We start from the raw sequence: 7,052 nt of genomic DNA, 5'->3' as shown, positions 1-7,052 counted from the left end.
TAATAACATGACACAATCATTTCCCAATACAAATGTACTGTGACTGAGTTACGACTGTCATAAAAATCAGTCAAGCCAAGGACAGTGGAGATATAAAACTATACGGAGCGTAAGTTCGTCTGCTCCATGCACGAGGGTTGGGGTGACGTCAGAACGCCTAGCTCCGATTGGCTCGATGAGAAGGATAGTGGGTGGACCTCCGGGCAGTTAGCATTGAGGTCTACCCACTATCCTTCCATTCAAAACCAATCAGAACTCGGCGTTCTGACGTCGCCGCAAACCCCTGCGCAAGAAGGAGACGAACTTGCGATCCGCATGGCCACTGACAGCTTAAGAAAGGCAGGGTGTGGCTCATTGTGTTCACGCCTCTTGCTTCAGGATTGGTTCTTCGACGTTCTTGTCCACTAGTGCTCCATTCCCATTGGCTGTGGAACGATAATGAGATGCGCGGGGCTCGCCACGCCCTACGTTTTTTGAGCTGTCGTGTTCAACCAGGTTTGATCTTAATGCGAGAGCATTAAGTATTCCATGGAGCGAAGCCGGCGTTGTCTGTGACCGTGTGTAGCTGCGAAGCGGCACTTAAATTCCCATTGGCCAAAAGCACAGCAACGCAGATGCATCGTCACAGAAGCCGTGAAGCCGGCGGGGTTCGCCGCGCCTGCGCAGTGGGGGAGAGTGATGTCACCGCCCGAGCGCCGTATGCGATAGGAAGACGTGGCGCGCTGCTTGTAGGAATGCTTTCGCATTCCTACACGTAATACATTTTAAGTGTATTTGTTTTTTCGAACTTCAGAAGCGAAGTTCGACAAAGGTTCGACTGAAGAACTTTGAAAAGGTAGATCTGACGCCACCTGGAAGAGAAAAAATGCAAAATATTTGTCGAGTATACTGTTTCATTGTTCCAAGATTTTACTAACTAAAGCATTCAAAGTACATGATTTTGCTTGTATATTACGTAATCATTGGCATTCGTTTTGTAAAACATAAGATGAACTACTCTAAACGTTATTTGTTCCTCGAAATTCGAAAGTTTCGTGTAGTTGTTGAGCATCACCGGTCACAAGTCGAACTTCGTCGAACTTCGTTATAAGATCAAAGGTTCGCCGCCGAACCATTCGACAAACGTTGGCGACATTCCTATATAAAACGTGGATGTACAGTCAGCACGGAATGAAACCCGAGCGCCGGAACGCGTGGCCATCGACGCAGGCTGCTCCACCTGGCGATCCCCTAAGAACTAATGAAAATGCGCCGGGGTGCGAGGGTGCGGGCCTTACTAAGATGTGCTCGACCCTCGCGCGGCGCGTCTGGGACTTCCGCGCTTCGCCGGAAATGCCGGAAACTTCAGGCAAAAATACAAACAGGAAGCCGCTGGCCCGTTCAAGCGTAGTACATTTGTACGCGGGGCCCTGCAGTACATTCACAGGTTTCAAACCTGGTAGTCATAAAACAAGACTGGATTACACATGAGCACCTAGCAATATTTCACAGCCGCCAATGCAAGTATTGTACAAGTTAAGATCATAATCATAATCATCTTTAATGGTTCGGGAGAACCACGGCACCGCGGAAAGGAAACAGCCCGTATTACAGAGGCCCGCGGTGCCGCTCCTAGTAAGTGTGATTATGTGCTGGTACATCATACAAGGTGCATGATGATGTTGAAATGGTGCTTGTGGGCGAGGTTGCGGCTTGATGTTGCGGTTGATCAGGGCTTGTTGGCTGGATGCTTGTGGTATGATGATGATGATGGAATGGTGAAGAGGGTGAAGAGCCCAAAAAGCGGTCTTCGCCACAATGGTCTCCGCGGGATATTGGGAGATATTAGAAAATAATGCACGTTACAAGAACAAAAAAAAAGGAAAAACTAGGACTTTTCTGTAAATTGTAAAGTAACGTGCAAAATCGGGAGGTACGAAAAGTATATAAATACACAAAACAATAGACATCACTTGAAAATACTGACAACCTGCAAACTCTAATCGTTCTATTAAACATAACTAACCAGCAGTATGACTTCTTTATTTCATTGTGAGCAGGCTCATTACTAGCGCCACCTGCCGACATCTTGTTGTTCACAAAGCCAAGCCTGGCCCAACCAGGGAACTCTAGAGGACGCTCCATGGAGAATAGAAGGGTAGGAGAGGGCATGACGTCGGCCGCGTAGCCTCCACAAGCCATGCTCCCTTGACGCCTCGCCTCTTTCTCATTTTCCTCCTTACTCTCCTCACTTACCGTGCCAACGTGACTACACCACGTGACCGTAGCTAGCCTTCGTCTTGCAATGGAGTACTAGAATACACCACAGTCTAGACTTCGATCTGATAGGACCTACCGGACGGGGCGCGCGCAAGCCTGCAAGGAGTCCTTCTACAATCAACCATCCATCTCACACGTGACATGTCACACGCACCAATCGCCAGAGAGATCTGCGGTCACGCTGGGCACAAAATCGTTTAAACTTTTTATGACTAGGCTTCACCAATATTGCAACGTGCCCCCTCCTAGTACTTCTAACCTCCTTGGGACGCTCCCGCCATGCGATGTTCCCGCCATAACCGCCGTATAAATTTGCCATCGTTATTAAACCCTTTAAACGTTTAACTCTGCCTCTGTCATCAGTACCCTCACATTTGGCGCAGTCGACATGTCAAGGAGCCTGGATGCCACTCGCCCGCCCGCACCGCCTGCCTAACTCGCCTGAAGAACGAGTCGCATCTTTTGTTTCGCCCGCCCGCCCGCCCGCCATGCCTCTTGTCAATTGGGCCGAAGCCACGCCAAGCGACCTCACCGGTTTTACGGCGGAATACCTTCGCGACGAGTTGTCTCGTCGCAAACTTGACGTCGCCGGATCCAAAGAGGAAATCATCCACCGCCTCCTGGACGACATCGCCCGAAGCCCCCCGCCACCGCCATCGACCCTGCCTCTTCCCGACTCGGCGGCCTCCGCAGAAGGCCCGCAAGAGTCATCGCCTCTCCCGACTCTCGACCCGGCGCAGTCCACGCAGCTACTGACAAGCTTGCTGCAGCAGTTCCTGACCGTGTCTCAACGTGCACCAGCCCCTGTGCAGGTGACTACCCTGCCGGACTTGTCCGCGTCGCTTCCAACTTTTAGCGGCGATGGAGGTATTTCGGCCCGCCATTGGATCGAGGAGCTGGAGCGAACCCAAGGACTGGCTTCCTGGGAGCCCTCGACACTCCTCGCAGTCGCCCTCGGCAAGCTGCGAGGCCCAGCCGCTAACTGGAAAGCTGTTTCTGGACGCCAGTGCCTAACTTGGGACAGCTTTAAGGCCGCCTTCCAGGCGCAGTTCGGTGATCGCCTTACGCTTCTGCAGTGGCAGCACAAGGTCACCGCTCTGGTGCAGTCGCCTGCAGAGAGCCTCGTCAACTATTCCCTGGCAAAACTAAAACTCATCTCGAAATGCCCCGTCGTGCTGACTGATGCTCAGCGCATAGAGTATGCTGTTCAAGGCATCAATGACGAACATCTAGCGACATCCATCACAGCGCAGTGTCCTGCTACGGTCCCTGCATACATGGACATTGTAACACGACTCGACCAGACTTTAAGCCATTCTCATCTAAGGTCAAACCGCACGGAGGCTGAAAGTGCAAGGCCACCAGTTGCCAAACCACACGCAACGCCTTCCTCTACTCAATCTTCAAATCGAGCTGAACGTGTGTCTGCCATACCACAGCGCATTTCGTCTCTTTCACAAGAACAGCAGGAGGCACGATACCTTGCCATCACATCAAAACACGGAGCTCCCGCCCATCGCCCCGGCCAAGACTTGAGCAAGGCTGTGTGCTACAATTGCCGGCAGCTGGGTCACCTCTCTGCCAAATGCACCGCTGCAAGGACCCCACGTAATCAGCGGCCAGCCAGCTTCAAGACCAATGCCCCTGCCATGTCCTGCCTCCAGAACTTTGAGCCACTTGAGGGCTCAATGGTCCAGTGTGCTGTAGTCCAAGCCGATGTCCCAACAATCGGCAAGGCTGACGCTTTCCCTGACAGTGGGTCTATGTTGACCATACTGTCGCAAGAGCTTATCGGAACCTTGAGCTTGCTACCATGGACAAAGCCACCCATTGCTGTCGTTGGTGGCAGCACAGTTGTACCAACTGGTACTCTGTGCACTCGCATCTCCGTTGGTCCCATCTCTGCCGTCGTGGAGGGGATGGTACTTGCGCGCAACCCCCTGCCTCTGATCCTCGGAGAGGACTGGTTCGAAGCAGCACATGCAGAACGTGTTGTGAGGCCGCCTAATCCGACTGAAACTCGCCACCCCAGCTCAGGTGTCGTCTTGTTGTGCCAGGAGAAGGTGTTGCCGAGGATGTCGAACGCTGTCCTTCTCCACACCCTGACTTCTTCCCCGTTTGCACCGACAATCCCTTCGACAGGTGGTCTCCAACTTGAGCCTCTCCCAGATGACAACCAGCCCTTGTGGCTGGCTCTGGCATGCCATGAAAAGTCACCCCAGCCAGAGCGTGATTCTCCAAAAACATGTAGCCCGAACAGTTTCGAGAGCAACAAGACAAGTTCCATTTTAAGCGAAGCCCAAATTGGCACAGAGCTACAGCCAGAAGAGTCTACTGCGGTTCAAAATGTCCTGCAGCGACACATCGCTCTCTTTGCTATAGACGACAACGACTTGGGACTCTATGAAGGAGCACAGCACGCCATTGACCTCGTTCCAGACGCTGTACCCTACAGTCGGCAACCGTATCGGTATGCTGCTGATGACCGACAGTTTATTGAGCAGCAAACTGATGAGCTCCTGAGGAAGGGCATCATAGTGCCTTCTTCTAGCCCTTGGGCCTTCCCCATTGTCATTGTTTCTCGTGGAAGCAAGAAACGACTGTGTGTAAACTACATCCCACTTAACAAGCAGACAGTCAGTGTCGCTCAGCCGCTTCCCCGTGCCGAGGACATTATGGACGACATAGCAGGTTGCTCGCTGTTCGTCTGCCTTGACCTGAGGTTTGCCTACTGGCAAATACGAGTGCGCCCGGAAGACCAGCTCAAGACGTCTTTCATTACGCATCGTGGCACGTTCCAGTGGACAAGAATGCTATTTGGACTCAAAATTGTCCCTGCCACATTTCAAAAAGCCATACAAGCAGTCTTCGAGCATCTTCAATCCCGACACCCCAAGTGTGGAGTTCGAGTGTATCTGGGCGATGTCCTGTTCTTTGCCACCAATTTTCACGAGTTCATCGACTTGCTCGAAGAAGTCCTCGCACTGCTACAGACAAGTGGATTTAAAGTTTCGCTAAGTGCTGCTTCGCTGTACCATCATTGACGTTCCTAGGCTACGCGTCCTCCCCAAAGAAGGGAAACGACCCAACCCAGCAAAAGTGGAAGCCATCCTAAAGATACCCACACCGACAACTGCCAAGTCTCTCCTGTCCTGGTTGCAGACTGCAAAATTTTACCGACGTTTTATCCCCGAGTTCTCCAAGGTTTTGGCTCCTCTCCACACCATCATCAGGACTGGAACCTTTAAGTGGACCCCTGCTTGTGAATCTTCATTTCAAGCTCTCCGCCAAGCGCTTACCTCTGCTCCTGTTCTCGGGCATTTTGATCCTTCAGCGCCGACTACGGTGACCACGGATGCATCAGCCGTGGCACTTGGTGCTGTCCTTTCACAACTCCAGGATGGCAACGAGGTGGTCATTGAGTATGCTAGCAGAGCTTTGTCAGCCACTGAGAAGAACTTGCACAGCAACATTTGGGAATGCTTGGCCGTTCATTGGGCTATCTCCCAGAAGTTATGGCACTACCTCCTTAACCGGAAGTTTTGCTTACTGACTGATAATTGGTCAGTCGCCTGCCTGACGGCCAACTTCAAGCCGTCGCGTCGCTTCACGGGAATGCTTATGGACCTTGTGGATTTTGATTTCACTGTGCAACACAAACCAGGCAAACAAAATGTTGTCGCAGACATGCTGTCACGTCTTGCCTGTGCCACTGTGGAGCCCATGGTTACCTTGTGCCAACTTCAGCAAGAAGACGAGGAGTGCCTTGCCCTGCATCAGAGACTGCTGACCGACGATGAAGCAAGGCAGGACTTCGTCGTCATCGATGACAACCTGTACCGTCGCACGCATCCAAACGTGCACACAATTGTTGTGCCCCACAAGTTGCGTCAGTCTGTGCTTGAGCTGATTCACGATAACAGCGGCCACATGGATGCAAAGCGCACACTGAAGAAACTGCAGGACCGCTATTGGTGGCCACGAATGACTGCAACAGTGACCCAGTACGTTGACGGATGTCAAACATGCCAGGTCAACAACCGCCCTACCACACGCAACGTTGGGAGGCTGGGCTGCATGCCGACAACCGAAGTCCCCTTCAGCACTATTGCACTGGACCACGTTACAATGCCTCTAAGCGATGGTGGCAGGTACATTCTGAACGTTATAGACTTTGCCACGCGTTTCATTGTGCCAGGTGCCGTCTCAACTACTTGCACCAAAGAAGTGATTCAGCACTTGTACACAGTCTTCTATCACTACGGTGTGCCCGATGACTGCCTGTCTGACCATGGCCGTGCCTTTGAGTCCTGCGAATTCACACGATTTTTGGTTCTTCATGGTATTCGACAACACTTCTCGGTAGCTTACCGTGCGGCAAGCAATGGGCTTGTCGAGAGAAGTAACGGAACGCTCTTCTCGGTGCTGAGAAAGATGTGCAACGCAGAGACATCACGTGGGGAGAGAAACTAAGCGCCGCAGCCTTCGCTGTGAACACAGCCGTCAATGCAACTTTGCAGTTTTCCCCTTTTGAGTTGCTGCACGGATATGTGCCCAAACTGCTCATTGAGAAGTTCCGACGCCTTGGAACCATCACCCTAGAAGCAAGACTTCTAGACCTTTCAGAACGCCGCAGTGAAGCGCAACAGAATTCTGAGCAAGCTCAGCAACGACGGAAACGTCGCTATGACGAGAGCCATCGCCATGTCACCTTTACACCAGGCCAGTATGTATGGCTTCGACGTCAAGAACCAATCACAGATGACATTACAAAACTTGCTCCAACCTACAAG

The sequence above is a fragment of the Ixodes scapularis genome, unplaced genomic scaffold (genome assembly GCF_016920785.2).
Source record: "Ixodes scapularis isolate PalLabHiFi unplaced genomic scaffold, ASM1692078v2 PGA_scaffold5__190_contigs__length_132052651, whole genome shotgun sequence".
Lineage (NCBI taxonomy): Eukaryota > Metazoa > Arthropoda > Arachnida > Ixodida > Ixodidae > Ixodes > Ixodes scapularis.
Note: the sequence above shows the minus strand (reverse complement) of the source record.